Source organism: Tamandua tetradactyla, chromosome 15 (genome assembly GCF_023851605.1).
Source record: "Tamandua tetradactyla isolate mTamTet1 chromosome 15, mTamTet1.pri, whole genome shotgun sequence".
In the NCBI taxonomy this organism is placed as follows: Eukaryota; Metazoa; Chordata; class Mammalia; order Pilosa; family Myrmecophagidae; genus Tamandua; species Tamandua tetradactyla.
Window position 1 is genome coordinate 28,165,322 of NC_135341.1, and position 16,947 is coordinate 28,182,268.

At 47.1% G+C, this 16,947-nt stretch overlaps 1 protein-coding gene and 1 long non-coding RNA gene across 7 annotated transcripts in view; one reads left to right on the top strand and one right to left on the bottom strand.

Annotated features, from left to right (window-relative positions):
- The window catches only part of ARHGEF3 (Rho guanine nucleotide exchange factor 3), a 390,935-nt gene that overhangs the window by 96,671 nt on the left and 277,317 nt on the right, over positions 1 to 16,947 (top strand). The window lies entirely within an intron of this gene.
- Positions 3,169 to 16,947, bottom strand: part of LOC143657032 (uncharacterized) — a 106,035-nt gene continuing 92,256 nt past the window's right edge. The window contains exon 6 of the long non-coding RNA XR_013162721.1: positions 3,169 to 3,453. This is a non-coding gene — a long non-coding RNA (uncharacterized LOC143657032). The remainder of the gene's footprint in view (positions 3,454 to 16,947) is intronic.

Sequence of the window (16,947 nt, forward strand, 5' to 3'; positions counted from 1 at the left end):
GGCCGTTAGGGTGGTGGAGACGCCTCCAGTGTTCTTTAATTTTCTCGTACATTTAACCAACTCTGCTGGTGATTCATGCATCCCTCATAGACTCCAGCACCCAAATACAGTCTGTTAATACGCTGCGTCTGGTGGAGCCTGGGGGCGTTTGTAACTGCACGGTTACTTAATGGCTCATACTTTCCTAAGCATGGTAAGAACTCACTTTTGGCTTGGGAAAACAGAAATAACCTTCCGTGGCCTTCTTCAACTCCATGCTATCTGATTCTGTGTCTTTGAATGGAACCTTCTCCCCGAGTCCCTCTAGCCTGAGGGTTCCTGGTAACCTCCCATCCCTGCTGGCCCAACGGCATCTCCCCCTCGGTTGCTTTTATCCCCCCCCCACTTGCCGGCTCAGATCACCATCTGTAGTTCTCTTGTTCCTTCGATTTTTTTGGTCAGGGTCTGCGCCCTCTTCCCCTCCTTGTTTCCAAGGACCGGGTTTGCACTGATTACCTTCTTGCAGATGCCTGGTTGCTAGGAGCCACTCAGCAAATGTTTGAGAAATGGATGAATTTGGGAAATGAATGAGTGACAGTGGCGGAGAAACTCAGCCTGCTCCCAGCTCTGCATGATCCCCAGCCAACACTTCTCGGTCTGGCTCTCCCGCGAGCGAGGACGGGGACCTGAGCGGTGGTGCTTTTTAAAGAACATTCCTATTTTAATTTAAAGCCATGTGTTCATCTTAGAAGATTTCCTTATGCGTCTTTGTTTTCCTCAGGAAGCATTCATAAGCCAGTGCTGAAAAAAATTACCATCCTTTGCTCCAAAAGAAATATAATTTCCCATCATGTTTTGGATTTCCAGGACCCGGAAGGCAAACTGCTGTTGTTTTTGCTGATAGCAGGTAGCAGTGGCATTGGTTGCTGGGGGGCCACCAAGGAGTCACGAAGCTCGCTTTCCCCTGGGGAAGGCCCGGCTTGCACTCTGTGTTTTCTTTTCTTCCCCCTCTCAACTCCACACTAAGAGCCAAATGAATTCAAAATATTATCTCTTCCTCTGTAGGCCCTCGGTGCTTCAAAATCCACAAAAGTCCAGGGGACACTATTCACTTGGTTATAGTCTAATGTTGGCAGTTAAAAAGGAACTTCATAAAACACACTTGTAGGACATTTGGAAAGTACACCAAGCCACTGTCAATAGTACAGTGTTTTTCTTTTTCTTTTTTTCACATACAAGTCTATTCACATGTAACTTCATATCCTGCTTTTTAATTTAATATAATAATTTATTAGTGACATTGGAAGATTAAAAAGCACAGGTTAAGGGGCTCACTCACCCCTCCCGCTTCCCCTGCAGCCACTTGCCGCCCCCCCAGCACCTATTCATGTCTCACCCCCACCCCTGTCGCCCACTGGTGCCTCTGCTGCGAGGACCAGGCCAGCTTCTGGGAAAACAATCATCCGTGAGCAGCCCCCGAGGAGTTACCACTGTACCATAGAATCAGAGTGTCAGCAAGCCCACGGGATACTAGCGGATTGTGGGGTTCTCTGGGGGGCACAGGTGGGGCCTGCAGGAGCAGCCGGGCAGTGGCAGGCCAAGCTCTGTGGCTGTCCCTTCCATGCAGGGGGGCTGGGTTTGGAATTTCCTGGTGGAAAAGGCACTCCAGTGGGATGAGTGCCGTGGGGAAGGTCGGCCGTCCGTGTGGGTTACCCGAGGGAACGTGCAGGGCCGCTGTGGAAATGGGTGGCCAGTCTGAGAAGGAGACAGTGAGCCTGACCCAGTGTGCTGAGCCCGCAGAAGGGGCCGCCTGTCAAATGCAGCGTTCTCTGAGGCTGGGAACTGTGTGGTTATTTATAGCTTCCCAGGTCACACTATTGGAGGCCGAAGAAAATTTCCAGAGAGTTTCCTAGAAAGCTTTACGACCACAGCGAAGTCTGAGAGGATATAGGTCAGGGCAGAGGTCACCAATCCCGAGTGCAGCAGGGGCTGGGAAGGAACCTAAAATAAGTGACCAGGGAAGGGCAGGGGGCAGAGTGGGACCCTCTTAAAGGGGCCGCTACCTCTCAACCACAGTGACCCTTGTCATGTGTGAGAACGTGGCTTCGGTGACTAGATTCTCCAAACATTTCATTGACACTAGATTCCTGATTTCTAAATGAAATCTTCTGCCTTTTTAAATTTTGGGATCTACCTCGATTTTTTTTTTTTCTTTTAAAAGACACCTTGAGGGTTGAATCAAATATATCAGCAGTCTGCCCGTTTGTGCCTTTCACCCAAAATGGTGTTTATAGGTTAAATCATTATGGCTTTTCATTGTTTGCTTGTTACATTTTATTTTGTTTGGGGTTTTTACAAGGAGTGTGCGATATTTATATATAGGGGAAAAATGGAAAACATCTTTTTAGCCCACCTTCATAAGTGATTTGGCTTTTAAATCTTGCTGCTGCTGCTTGGACCGGCGTGGGATGGGGGGATGATCAGGTTGCCTGGATGTACAATGGCTGCTGGCATGTGGGCTCGGAGAGGCGGGTAGAGGACCTGTCCCTATGCTGAAGCCGGAGGCAGGACATCTGGAGGGTGCCCACGGCCAGGCACTCTGCCTGGCAGGTACTGGGTGTGCCCCCTATGCAGTATGTGCTCACCCATTCATTCCCTCATCCCTTCCCTCATTCACCAACTCAGCCGATGATATTAACCACCTGGGGGTGCCGAGTGTGGACTGAGGCCCCAGGGATGCAGCAGTTAACAAGGTGGACTAAAATCCTCACCTTCTTGGGATTCAAGTGGGGGAAGAACCCACAAGAAACAATAAGCAAAACATTGAGTAGGTCTGAAGGGGATAACTACCTTGGAAAACAGGCAGGGATGGGGGTAGGGAGGCTGAGGAGGGCTGCAGTTTCCAACAGGGTGGTCAAAGAGGGTCCCACTGAGAAAGGGGTGTTTGACAGACACCTCCATTACACATATATTGAGCACTTACTGTGTGCCAAGGTGCCGTGTGAGGTGCTAGGGAGGGTCTCCTGGCAACATTCTCATTTTGGTCACTTGCTGCTTTAACAGACTTTCACTAAGAAACCAAACATAGTTTTTTGGGGTTGCTTGTGACAGAAATAAATGCACACTTTCCTAAGTTAAAAAAAAAAAAGGATTGCTTAATTGGCAAATCCAGTGATATTTCTACCTTCAGACATGGCTGGCTCCAGGTAGAATCTGTTTCTTTCTTGGTCCTTTGCTCTTCTTTCCCAGGCAGGCTTCCTTCCAAGGCAGAGTTTGTGCGCAAGATGCCCCACACAGCTCCAGATCTGCACCCCAGCAGCTCATCTACTGCACCAGAAGGAACGCAACTCTTTTCTTTGACTCCAGCAAAGGCCTCAGGTGTCACTGTCATTGGCCAGGCCATATGCCTCTTCCTGTAGGCTAATGTTGGTGCTTCATGAATCACAGGGTCTGAGAGCTGGGGAGGGGGAGATTCTGCAGGGGAAAACCAGGGTGCTGTCAGCAGAAGAATGGGGACTAAATGCTGCAGCAGGAAGGCACAGATGTCTACCCTGGCAGCACTTAGATCAAGTGAGCAAGGAAGGCTGAAAAGAGCCTGTAAATGGGGCCTGCAGGGGTCCCAGCCTGCCCCCACCCTACTGAGTGACCCTCTACCAGCCCTTAGTCCTCCTGTCTCTAAATGAGGGCCGTAGACTAGATACTTCTCTGTGGATCTTTCCAGCTCTTGATCTGGATTATCTGAAAAACAGACCTCTATTTAATTAAATTATACCAGCCTTGAAGCAGTAGGGTATGGATCCTGGTGAAACACATGCATAGATTTTTATTTTCTTCAAGATCTAGCTCTTCTGGTGATTTGCTGAGGAAGCTGTTGAGGGAATTGAAGACCCACCCCTGCTTCAAGCCATTCCCCGGGGCATCACCTACAGGTCTGGCCATATGGGATGTGCCAAAAGCTTTGCAACCTTTTTAGTCTGATCAGTAGTGGGAAGTGAACTTTACTGCCATGAATTTCATGCTCTAAAGGCCAGAATGGCACACGAAGGAGGATTTATCCAGGTTTTGCCTCCCAGCGTTAGCTTCTGAGCAAGCCATGGTTTAAGTAGCACATGACCATAAAATGCTGTTGGGAGAACCAGCTGTGTGGATGTCAGCTCAGCCCAGGGTTTGTTTTAACAGCTATGTCTCACCTTGGCAGCACACCATATCCCAGTGTGATTTCCCGGGAGAATGGGGGAGAGATGACAGGGGAGGGATGACAGGGATGGCTACTCGGTGACTGGGCTAATGTAACCTTCCAACCCTTTCTGTTAGTCACTTCTTGGTGGGGTGAGGATAGACATCTGTAGGGACCAGTGTTTGGGCTGCATGGTGGGAGACTTGGGAGTGAGTCGTCTCAGAGCTAGAAAACCATGCATCACCATCCTATCGGAAGTACTGGCAGTCATGCGATGTCACAAGCTGGTAGCCGCTGGGTATGTGAGATTTGGGTGGGCAGTGTGGGGGCAGGAGCCCTGGAGCCCGACTGATTTGGTTTGGGGCCTGGCATTGCTGCTTCCTGGCTGTGTGACCTGGGGCAAGTTAGTTGCGCGGTCTGTGCCTCAGTTTCCCCATCTGTAAATCTAAACAATAACAGTGCCTACGCATAGGGTGTTGTCAGGATGAAATAGGAGAACATATGCCAGGTTCTTGTCGGCCAGAATGATCTCTACCATTGTGGTGGTGGTGTTATTTCAGTGCAGCTGTGGACTAGTAGGAGACAGAGTGGATGACATTCCCAGCAGGTAACCTGTACATTGAACTTATTACATGCCAGGCACATTGCACTTATTTTGTGACACACACTGTCTGAGTACATTAACCCAACTGGGAAAAATGATCATTCCCACTACTCAGGGAGATACTGTTAATGCCATTTTCATTTTATGGATGAGGAAACTGAGGAACAAAGACTTAAGTAACTTGCCCAAAGCCACACAGCTAGCGAGTGGTGGGTGTGGGATTTGAACCCAGGCAGCTGGTTCTAGAATCCTTCCTGTGAGCTGCTACCCCGTACAGCCTTGCTAAAACAGTAAGAGCTATGCAGAGAGCTCCCCATGGGTCGGGAAATGTTCTAAGCACTTTCTAAAGAAAGACTCAGTTAACCCTCACGACAAGCACAATAGTACCTTATTCTTCCCATTTTGTGGATGCAAAAGTTGAGGCACATAGAGAGGGGTCAGAAGGGAGTTCACATGCTCACTAGTTGGGTGATTTTAGACAGAGAACTTGACCTCTCTGAGCCCCGTGTCTGTAAAGCAGATATAATAGATCTGCCTCTCAGGGTTGCTGCGGAGTAAGGGGTGAGCTGCCCCAGGTCTGGTACCGAGCAGACCTTCTCTGGAGGATTGCTGTTTGTGTTAGGAGCAAGCGGCCTTGCTCATGGACCCGTTTTCTTCTCGGATCTGTGCCATCTCTGTAGCTGCTCCTGGTAGGTGGGGCAGGCTGAGAGCCCTGGGGAAGGTGTGGCTGCGTGGAGGAGGGGGTCTCTGATGAGATGTATGCAGCCCTCCCCTCCCAGGGCCTTCAGGGGTGCCAGGGCCCAGCCTGAGCCCACCGCGGATGCTGTGTGCTGGCCTTGAAGGGGGTGGCTCTGCCACCTGGGAACTGTGTGAACACTGAGTGTCCCAGACACCCAGGGGCAAGCTGTGTAATAGGTCTGGGTCCCAGTTGGTTTGCTGAGCTGCCAAGTGGGCCAGGGTGGGATGAGTGTTTGGGATTGAAAGGACCCCAGCCTGGGTAATTCCGTATTTGCACACAGTGTGGGATAAGCAGGTCTTCCCTTTGCCACTGCCACTCCCTCACGCATTGAGCATGCACACCTCAGCAAGGTGCTGTCCTAGCAGCAGGTCCCTACCGTAGCCTTTTTGAGCCTTTGAGCCATGCCTGTCTCTCTATCTAAAACAGCACTGGGAGCCGTAGCCTCAGCGCTCATCTGTGCTCGTTCTTTTTTTTTCTTTAATCAAATTAATTATTGTAAGAGGAATTGTTGGGTCATTTTAATGGTCTGGGAAAATGCTGCCAAATTACCCTGTGGAAATGTTATATCAATTTCTACATTTACAGTAATGAAGCAAAGGACTTGCTTTTTCACATCCGTGCCCACATTGGGTATTGCCATATAAAAATCACCAATTTGAAAGGTAAACCTGGTGTTTTAGTTACCCAGGGCTGCTCTAACAAATCACCATAAACTGGGTGGCTTGTCTTAGGATTTTGAAATCTAGAAGTCCCAATCAGGGTGCCAGGAGAGCCACGCTTCCTGCACAGTCTGTAGGCTTTTGGTGGAAGCGTGCCAGCGGGCCGCGGCGGTCCGGGCTCGTGGCATATCTCCACCTCTGCCTCTCTCACCTGGCGCTCTCTCTCTGTCTGCCTCCAAGTTTCCTTTCCTTATAAAGATACCAGCCGCAGTGGAAAAGGTCCCACCCTAATCCAGTTTGGCCTCATCTTAACTGATGACATCTTCAGAGACCTTATTTCCAGGAAGGATCACATTCATGAGCCCAGGGGTTTGGACTTGAACGTATCTTTTGATGGGGCCTAGGGGACACAATTCAATCCATGACACATGGTAGCTTATTTACATTTTCCTATTTACCGGGAATGGTGATCATTTTTTGTTCGTTTATTTATTGGCTGTTTGGGTTTCTTCTTTTGTGAACTCTGTTATGGCAAAATATGTTTTTCTAGGTAGAGTTTTAAGGAAAAATGCTGTTCTTTTCTGATTACAAAATGAATGTTCTCTTTCCATGAGCGTTCAGACAGAATAAGACTGTGCAACATGGCAAGTGTATGTCCTTTGAATCAATCCTAAACCTAGGAAATCACTGTGTTGATAGGGTGGAAATCATTTTTTCACGAATTTTCTAGAAATTTTGGAATGCTACCCATTTGGCCTTCAATGAGACTTCGAACATTCATTCATGGCTTTAGTGTTAAAAGGTGTTTTGATAAATGGCATATTTGTTGAATAAAGAGCGTGGGTTTATGACAATAAGTTGATCTTTTCACAGATTCTGGCAGGAAGGGAACTGAATTTTGTGTCCCCCTTTCTCTCTGGCTCAGCTGGGTGTGTGAGGACTGCTATCTGCAGGCCTTTTCCAGCTCTGGCATCAGTACCTCTGTGCTGTCAGCAAGGGGACTTTCTGTTTGTAACGTCATGCTGCTGAGCTGGAAGGGCAGTAGTGAGAGGCTGGGTCCCCTGCGCTTCTGCCAGCACCAGCACCGTTGCATTGATGAAAATAATTAATAAAAACCACTGATATTAGCCAGCATTTACTCCTTTACGTGCCTGGGTCTATTTAAACCTCACAACAACAACTCCATAAAGTGTAAAATCTATTTTCTCTGTTTTTCATATTCTAACTGTGAGTTCTTAGAGGCAAAGTCATTAACGTAGGGTCACCCAGCCAGCATGTGCCAGAACCCGCACTCAACCCCAGCCCCGCCGGTGCCGGGACCTCTCGAGATCTTAACACCCCACTCTGCAGTTCTGTCTTCCTCTTGGCCTCAAGACGTATTGGCCTGATCCAAATGCATCCAGGAAACTGAGGAATCCCCAGTTGCTCCCCAATCTTGTAAAAACTTGACAAGCTGGAGGCAGATTAGAACAAAGAGAGAAGTTTCTACGGGGCTGCATCCCTGATTCAGGCCTCCCGAGACTGGGAGAGCATCTTTGCTGGAGCGACAAGGAGTGGTTACCACGGCGACAGCTATGGCAACGCTGATGCAAGCGGTAGCCCTGTCCCCACCAGAGCCCAGCTGGTGAGCCGGAAGATGGCAGGGTGCCCAAGAGAGTGGGCTCCGGGCTTGCTGAGCCCCGGGTTTCCTATGGTCATGTTTGATGGATAGAGTCAATAAATAGCACATAACCAATCAGCACGGTCAATCTCTTTCTCCCCAGCTTGTGGATTAGGCAGCCAGGAGACTCCTTACTTAACTTAGCCTGGCATTGGGCTCTCTGGCCTTACCCCTTAGTAGCTGGGAGGCCTTTCCAAGGCCAACTTTCAGTGCCTCAGTCTCCCCATGGGTGGCAGCCCTTAATTCACGGCCCCCCTGTGAGGATTCAGTGAGCTAGTCTGCACAAAAAAAGCACAGCACAGGCAGTGTTATTATTAAAATAGTACTAGCATTAACCCTCTGTATTCAGAATCACTTCTCCACCCCACTCCCTTTTTACCCCTTGTTTTTGAGGTCAGCCAGGATTTTGGGGGTGGCTTACTGTTTGTCCTTGTGACAAAATAATCCCCTTTGAATGGCAGCCCTGGCATTGCCTCTCCTCTCTCCCTACATATGCTGTAACAAGCCAATGTGGTCCCACCTCCACCACCATATTTCACTGACAATTTGGAAATAAACATGTTTTTATGTGTGGCCCAGTCACTGCCAAAAACAGCATTTATAGAGCTTCTAATTACCTTGGAGTCTGTGGTAGGTCCTATATCAGAGTCAATAAACTGCTTTAAGCAATGCTGGCTAATTTAAGAATTTTGGGGGTTTTCAGCTGAGTTAGAATCAACAGAACATTTGTTAGAAATGCCTGTTTCTGAGGACCCATTTTTAGGGTTGTGATTTTTCCCTTTGGAGGTGTTGGGCCACCTACATACTATTTCCTTCTGATCAATATGTTATTGAATAAAATATGAAGACTTTCTTCTCCTACCTGACCAAAATACACTCATGTAGCCTCTGTTAGACAGGAACTAGGAAAAATGGTGTTATAGATATAATTTTTGGGTTAATGCTTTCTAGGATTTGAAAAACACAAATATATTTCCTTCCTTTTTGTTTTTTATTTGGATATAGTTTGACAGAACAATTCCAGAGAGAGCCTTCCTCCCATTCTATCTCTAGATAAAGATGGAAAAGATAGCTCAGAGTGACTTAAAAAAAAAAAACCTCATAAATGATGTTATTTGATCCAAATCCCTTTAAAATATTAAGAAAACTCAGTCTTTGACATTTTAGAATTAGAATAAAGTTACGCTTTCTTGAAATATAATATGCATGTAGAATAGTGCACCAATTAATCTGCCACAGATTTTTATTTTCAGATGTGAGGAAACCAGTGAATAAGACTAATCTCTGAGCTTTATCATCAGCATTATTATTATTGTGCTGTTGTTGGTAAAGTCCAATTGAGCATCATGTAAAGAGGAAACAACCCAGTAAGATTGACTCTGGGTCTGGCACATAGTAGGCATTTTAATTTCTGTCTCCTTTCCTCTGTTGTTGGTGCTTCTTCGCAATGGTTTTGGTGTCTGTTTCTCTGTTTGTGTACCCTGGAGCCAAACCTCCTGGATTTGAATCCTGGCTCTGCCATCCATTAGCTGTGTGATTTTGGGCAAGTTACTTAACTTCTCTGAACCTCAATTTCCTCATCTATAAAATGTGAGTAATAAGAGTTCTATTCATAACATTTTTTTGAGGATCAAATGGATTAATAGTTAATAAGCACTTAGAACCATGTCTGTTTGGCACATGATAAACACTCTAAGTAACTGTTTTTTAAAGTAAACCCTTAAAAAACTAGTCAATGAAAGAGTGATTAAGGATCCCCTCAGTCTGTAAGCTAAGAGTCACAAATGCTGACAAATTGGGGTGCCCATGACCTGACCCCACATCCCTGGAGGCAGGGGGCCAGTGGGTCTCATCAGCAGAGAGCTTTGGTTTCTCATTTCAGACAAAAGGAAGCCATCAGTGTTGGCTCATAAGAAATCGGGGATGTACAAGGAGACCTGGTTAGGAAAATACATGCTCAGGAAAGAACAGGCTCTCCCTGGGCAAAAGTAGAAAAACAACGATCTGCTGCTCCTTGATTAAAGGGTAGAAAACTAATTATCCTTTCCGGAGGGACATAAGTCCACTCTCTGCCGGGCCGTGACCGGAGGTGCAGGATGTGGATTTCCTTAGGATATCATGAAGCCTTTCCCATTGAAAATGTGCAGTAATTCAGGTTCAGGCAGGCGGGGAGGAGGCAATGTGCCCCTGGCTTTTTTTTGTTTGTTTTTTGGCATGGGCAGATTCTGGGAATCGAACCTGGGTCTCTGGCATGGCAGGTGAGAATTCGGCCACTAAGCTGCCATTGCACCATCCTGAGCCCCTTGCTTTTAAATGGACCCCTAAACACTGACAAGCATCACTTGCAGGTCAGCACTCTTGAATATGAAAAAATTATTTTCTTCCATTGGTTTTCCAAAGGAGCTGTGTTACAAAATACCCCTGCAAAAATATTCTGTAATTTCTGCTAATTAGACCAGTTTACAATGAGTCAAATTTTTGAAGTTCTTTGCTGCCGACAAGAACTGCCGATCAGCAGAGCAAAGGGGTAGTAACTGGCGAAACACATTGTTCCCCCCATACTATATAAATGTCAAGTGGTATTAATTCCAATTTCTTCAGTCAAGGGAGGAGGATTAAAAATTCCATCTTGGGATAATTTATGAATGATATTTATCATCGTCTTTCATACCATCCTATCAGGGCTGGGAAATTCCCATTGGCCTGTACTGCTTGCCTGCAAGTGTCAAGAAAGTTTCCAAAAGTCTTACAGATATTTATGCACCAGGTATCTAGAAGGTGGAGGAGATAAGGCTGCGAGAAAGACAGATGAAGTACCTGCCCTCAGGGAGTTCACGTTTTAATGACTTAACTGGACTGACCAATATCTGAGATTTCTCTTAACTTATGTTTTATACAGATAATGCTTCTAGGTCATCTTTGAACAAGTATTTCTCAGCTTTTGTCCCCCAAATCCACTAACTTTCTCTTGTCAAGTCACCAGAGACCTCTGCCTTGCCAAATTCAGAAGATAGTTCACCATCCAAGTTGGTGAAATATTTGAGTACTCCCTCCTGGAAATGCTACCTTCCCTTGGCCTCTGGGCCGCCCCGTTTCTAGGTTTTTCTCTTACCCTGGCCCCCGTCTACACTCTTATGACTTTCAAATACACTCTTCCAATTCTCATGTCCAGCTGCTGCTCCACATCTCCACTGGAGGGTCCTGACTCATCTCAAACAGGATGTGTCAGCTCGTCGTAATAGTTGAGTGTGTACTACATGCCAGACACTTTCAGGCTTGAGGGATTCAGCAGAGAGTGAAACACAGTCCCTGTTTTCTTGGAACTTACATTAGGGGGTGCTGAGTTCCACGGGGAAAAACGAAGTGGAGTACGGGGAGAAGGAGCGGGTGAGGCAATAGCTGCTGTTTCATGTGGGGAGCTCAGGCCAACTTCTCCCAGGAGGTGATGTTTGAACAGAGACCAGAAACAGGGGGGTCAGTGTCTTAGACAGATGGATCAGTGTAAATCAGAGTTCCTGGGAACGCTTGGCATGGCTGAGGGGCTGCGCAGGGTGAGCAAAGAGTCACAGAGGTAGCAGGAACCAGATGGTGAGGGTGTCTAAGTTTTTGTCTGAGTGAGATGGGAATCTCTGGAGGATTTGAACCAAGGAGAAACATGATCAATCGAGTTTGAATAAGACCCTTTTCAAGGCTCTGTGGCGAGCACAGCCGTAGGGGGCTGGACTGGAAGCGAGGATGCTCTGAAGGTGGCCGAGTGAGGTGTGGCAGGGACGTGGACCAGGATGATGGCAGGGATGTGGACCAGGATGGTGGTGGGGACTCGGACCAGGATGGTGGTGGGGACTCGGACCAGGATGGTGGTGGGGACTCGGACCAGGATGGTGGTGGGGACTCGGACCAGGATGGTGGTGGGGACTCGGACCAGGATGGTGGTGGGGACTCGGACCAGGATGGTGGCGGGGACATGGACCAGGATGGTGGCAGGGACATGGACCAGGATGGTAGTGGGGACGTGGACCAGGATGGTGGCAGGGACATGGACCAGGATGGTGGCGGGGACGTGGACCAGGATGGTGGCGGGGACATGGACCAGGATGGTGGCGGGGACGTGGACCAGGATGGTGGTGGGGACTCGGACCAGGATGGTGGTGGGGACTCGGACCAGGATGGTGGTGGGGACTCGGACCAGGATGGTGGTGGGGACTCGGACCAGGATGGTGGTGGGGACTCGGACCAGGATGGTGGTGGGGACGTGGACCAGGATGGTGGTGGGGACGTGGACCAGGATGGTGGTGGGGACGTGGACCAGGATGATGGCGGGGATGTGGACCAGGATGGTGGCGGGGACTCGGACCAGGATGGTGGCGGGGACGTGGACCAGGATGGTGGCAGGGACATGGACCAGGATGGTGGCAGGGACGTGGAACAGGATGGTGGCAGGGACATGGACCAGGATGGTGGCAGGGACGTGGACCAGGATGGTGGCGGGGACTCGGACCAGGATGGTGGCGGGGACGTGGACCAGGATGGTGGCGGAGACGTGGACCAGGATGGTGGCGGGGACTCGGACCAGGATGGTGGCAGGGACTCGGACCAGGATGGTGGCGGGGACGTGGACCAGGATGGTGGCGGAGACGTGGACCAGGGTGGTGGCGGGGACGTGGCCCAGGATGGTGGCGGGGACTCGGACCAGGATGGTGGCGGGGACTCGGACCAGGATGGTGGCGGGGACGTGGACCAGGATGGTGGCGGGGACATGGACCAGGATGGTGGCGGGGACATGGACCAGGATGGTGGCAGGGACTCGGACCAGGATGGTGGTGGGGACTCGGACCAGGATGGTGGCGGAGACGTGGACCAGGATGGTGGCGGAGACGTGGACCAGGATGGTGGCGGGGACGTGGACCAGGATGATGGCAGGGATGTGGACCAGGGTGGTGGTGGGGACTCGGACCAGGATGATGACAGGGACGTGGACCAGGATGGTGGCAGAGACTCGGACCAGGATGGTGGTGGGGACGTGGACCAGGATGATGGCAGGGATGTGGACCAGGATGGTGGTGGGGACTCGGACCAGGATGGTGGCGGGAACGTGGACCAGGATGGTGGCGGGGACTCGGACCAGGATGGTGGTGGGGACTCGGACCAGGATGGTGGCGGGGACGTGGACCAGGATGGTGGCGGGGACTCGGACCAGGATGGTGGCGGGGACGTGGACCAGGATGGTGGCAGGGACGTGGACCAGGATGGTGGTGGGATGTGGACCAGGATGGTGGCGGGGACGTGGACCAGGATGGTGGTGGGGACTCGGACCAGGATGGTGGCAGAGACTCGGACCAGGATGGTGGCGGGGACGTGGACCAGGGTGGTGGTGGGGACGTGGACCAGGATGGTGGCAGAGGAGGTAGCGAGAAGTGGTGGGATCATGAATGTGCTCGGAAGGTAAAAATAATGGGATTTGTCAATGGACTGGATATGGAAGGGGAAATAAAAGAGATGTAAAGTATATTCTATGAAAATTTGGCCTGAACTACTGGGTGGGGAAAGAAAGAGAAAGCCAGAGGCTGTGGGAATTTTTATCATTGTTGAATGATCTGCACACATACATGTCACAGGGACGGGGGCTTGTTGGGCTGATTTCTCATAAGCGCTGATAACACTTCATAAGTCATTCCTACCAGTTCCCCGGACTCCTTGCTCCATCTGCTTTTGTTTACAGAATTCACTCTTGTGGAGTGATATTAGAATTTCATTTCTCATTATAATTTCATGAGGGTTTTTTTCTGTTAAAAAAATACATATTTGCCTAAAAATACCTTCATTTCATCCTCATTTTGTTGTGATGGTAGCAGTAAAATGCACATCACATAATATTTACCATTTTAACCAATTCAGGGGCACTAAGTACACACCATGTGCACGTCCATCACTGTTGTCTTAGTTCCAATATTTTCATCACCCTGCATGGAAACCTTGCTCCCGTTAAGCAGTTATCCACATTCTCTTCTCTCCTCAGCCCCTGACAACCTGCTTTCTTTTTCTTGGCTTTATCTATCCTGGATGTTTCATATAAATGGAATCATTCAACAGGTGGCCTTTTGTGTCTGGCTTCTTTCGCTTAGCACCATGTTTTTAAGGTTCATGCATATTGTAGCATGGACCAGTACCTCATTCCTTTGCATGGCTCAGTAATATTCCGTGGTATGCATATACCACATTTCTCTAATAATTTTTTATAGCAAAGACATTTTGAAATGACATGTGGGTTGAACAACCTATGTTATTAAAATTAAATTTACCTATATCTCTTAACTTTTCTAATGTTGCTAATAGAAAATTAAAAATTACATATGCAGCTCGCATGATATTTCTTTTGGCAGAGGATTCTAATAAAGAATTGGTAGAGGAGTGTAGAATAAGGGGACAGAAATCTGGGGGCACTCCTGAGATCCCTGCTTTCCAAATCTTGAAACTGCCCGTGAGAGAGGCTCCAGTGGGTCTGGATGCCTTCAGTGACCTCCCAGCAGGCCTGTGTTCAGGACCACCCGCTCTACTGTCTCCCCTCTCTGAACCACAGCAGGTTTTCTATGCGGCTGATCTTGTTATTTCGCTGCCTCAGTGGTGCTCATTGGCCCACCGCCGAGTGCCCCACACTGCCTGCCCAGCCCTGCCCACCCACCCAGCATCTCAGGTCTCTCCTCCTCCTTCACCCCCTGCCAGGACCTTTTTATTCACTTTATTACAGTTTTTTCATTACATGCACAATATATTTTCATAATAAAAATTTAAAAAATACATAATACAAAAGATAATGTTCACATTTGCTGCCCACACTACATGATTAATCACTGTCAACAGCTGGGTGTGTGTCCTTCCACGGCCCTCACATGGCTGGTTCTGGTGTGTGTGTGTGTGTGTGTAGTGTGTACATCTACATAAATGGATTTACATATTGTTCTGGTCTGATTTTACTTTCGAGGTTTTTGCTGGTCAGTACATAAGTCTGCCTCATTATAGGCACACTTTGTTTTATTGCTATTCACAGATGCTGTTTTTTTTACAAATTGAAGTTTTATGACAACTCGGTATAGAGCAAGTCTATTGGTGCCATTTTTCCAACAGCATGTGTCTCTGTGTCACATTTAATTGAGGCATATACTTTGTTATTTTAGATGTGATGCTATTGAAAACTTAAGAGGTTACAGTATAGTGTAAGTGTAATTTTTAAGTTCACTGGGTAACCAAAAAATTCACATAACTCACTTTACTGGGACATTTGCTTTATCGTGGTGGTCTGGAACTGAACCCACAAATATCTACCAGCTATGCCTGCATCTTAAATGGCGGCCTTGGTATTTTATTGTGTGGCTTGTGCTATAATTTATTCATTTGTTTATTATTGTTTTTAATTATAAAATATTTCACCCATGTAGCAAAATATAGATTATTATATCCTTCATCTCTGAACCCTACCATAGAGATTTAATCAACATCAGCATTTTGCTATATTTGCTTCAGAATTTTTTTTTTTTTGGTAGAGAAATGAAACATTGCAGGAATAGATAAAGGCTTCTATGTGTCCTGCCCCTTTCCATTTCCCTTCCCTCTCTCTCATGAGGTAACAACTCTTCTGCAATTGATACAGCTTTTCCATCTGTACGTTCACATTTTTATTACATACATGTGAGGCTATAAACAATAGAGTGTTGTTGTGCATGTTCCTAAATCATATCATAATGTGTATCTCTTGCAACTTGGATTTCTGTTCTTCTGTTGTTGTTGTTGAGATTTTTCATTAACATAAAAGTCTATATGGTCTCCATTGTTAAGAATGGAAATGAATGTAACTTCATTTAATCCATTTCCTATCGACAGACATCTAAGTTGTCATACTTTAGTTTTCTCAGTTCTTCAAATATGCCACACTCCCTTTACTTCATAACTCTTGAGTCTTTCTTTTCTATGGAGCAGTTTGTATTTGATTGAAATTATCTGTTTTTTTTAAACATTGATAGAATTCATCAGTAAAGTATCTGGCATGGGATATATATATTTTTTCATTTCTATATTAGTTTTGGAAGCGTTCAGGCTTTCTGTTTCTCCTTAAGACTGTTCAATATTCTATTTTCTAGGAATTTATGCATATTAAGTTTTCAGTTTGAATGATATAAAGCTGATTTGTACTAGATCAGTTTTGCCACTTTTGTCTATTTGGTTACTCTTTTCAAAGATCAACTTTTCACCCCTTGCCTTTTTAGCATGCTTTTCCTTGGTCTTTCCTTCCTACTTTTCCTTTTTATCATCACCTGGTTGAGTCCTCTTTTTCCTTCAGGTTTCAGCACGACCTCATTTCATCTGATTACCTTCATGGCTTCTAGAACCTTGGCAGATCCCTTTGACACTCTGCAGTCCATGCTTTTAGAAACACTTAGCATTTTGTAAGTTGGGGGTGGGGGTGGGGGTGTCTGGATTTCCTATTGTTAGCCCTAGGAAAGCTGAAACTGTGTCTGTCTTGTTCACTGCTGTGTCTCTAATATCTGGCACTGTGCCTGGCACATAGTAGGCACTCAGTAAGCATTGGTGAATAAATTAGTGCGTGAGGCCCCACAGACAGTGTGCAGACCAGTTCTCCAAGGGGTGAGGACTCTCTTCAGGGTCCACTCTTGGCAGGACTGGATTCAAGTAGTGATTGAGTGATTGTGACCAGTTCTGAGGTTCTGTCTCCCCATCATTTATCAGGAAATTTTAAAAGTTGGAGTGGTAGCCATGTCTTGAATAGAATGAAGTGAGTATGGCTCAATGAGCTACTGGAACATGTTACTAGTTGGTGCCTTTGCGATTTTCTCTTAGAATCAACTTCTGGTTTTGTTGATTTTCTCGATTGTTTTCATGTTCTCAGTTTCATTTATTTCTGCTCTAACCTTCGTTATTTCTTTCCTTTTGCTTGCTGTGGGGTTAGTTTGCTGTTCTTTCTCTAGTTCTTCCAAGTGGACAGTTAATTCCTAGATTTTTGCTCTTCTTTTTTTGATATAGGCATTTAGGGCAATAAATTTCCCTCTTAAGCACTGTCTTTGCTGCATCCCATAAATGTTGTGTTTTCATTTTCATTTGCTTTGAGATATTTACTGA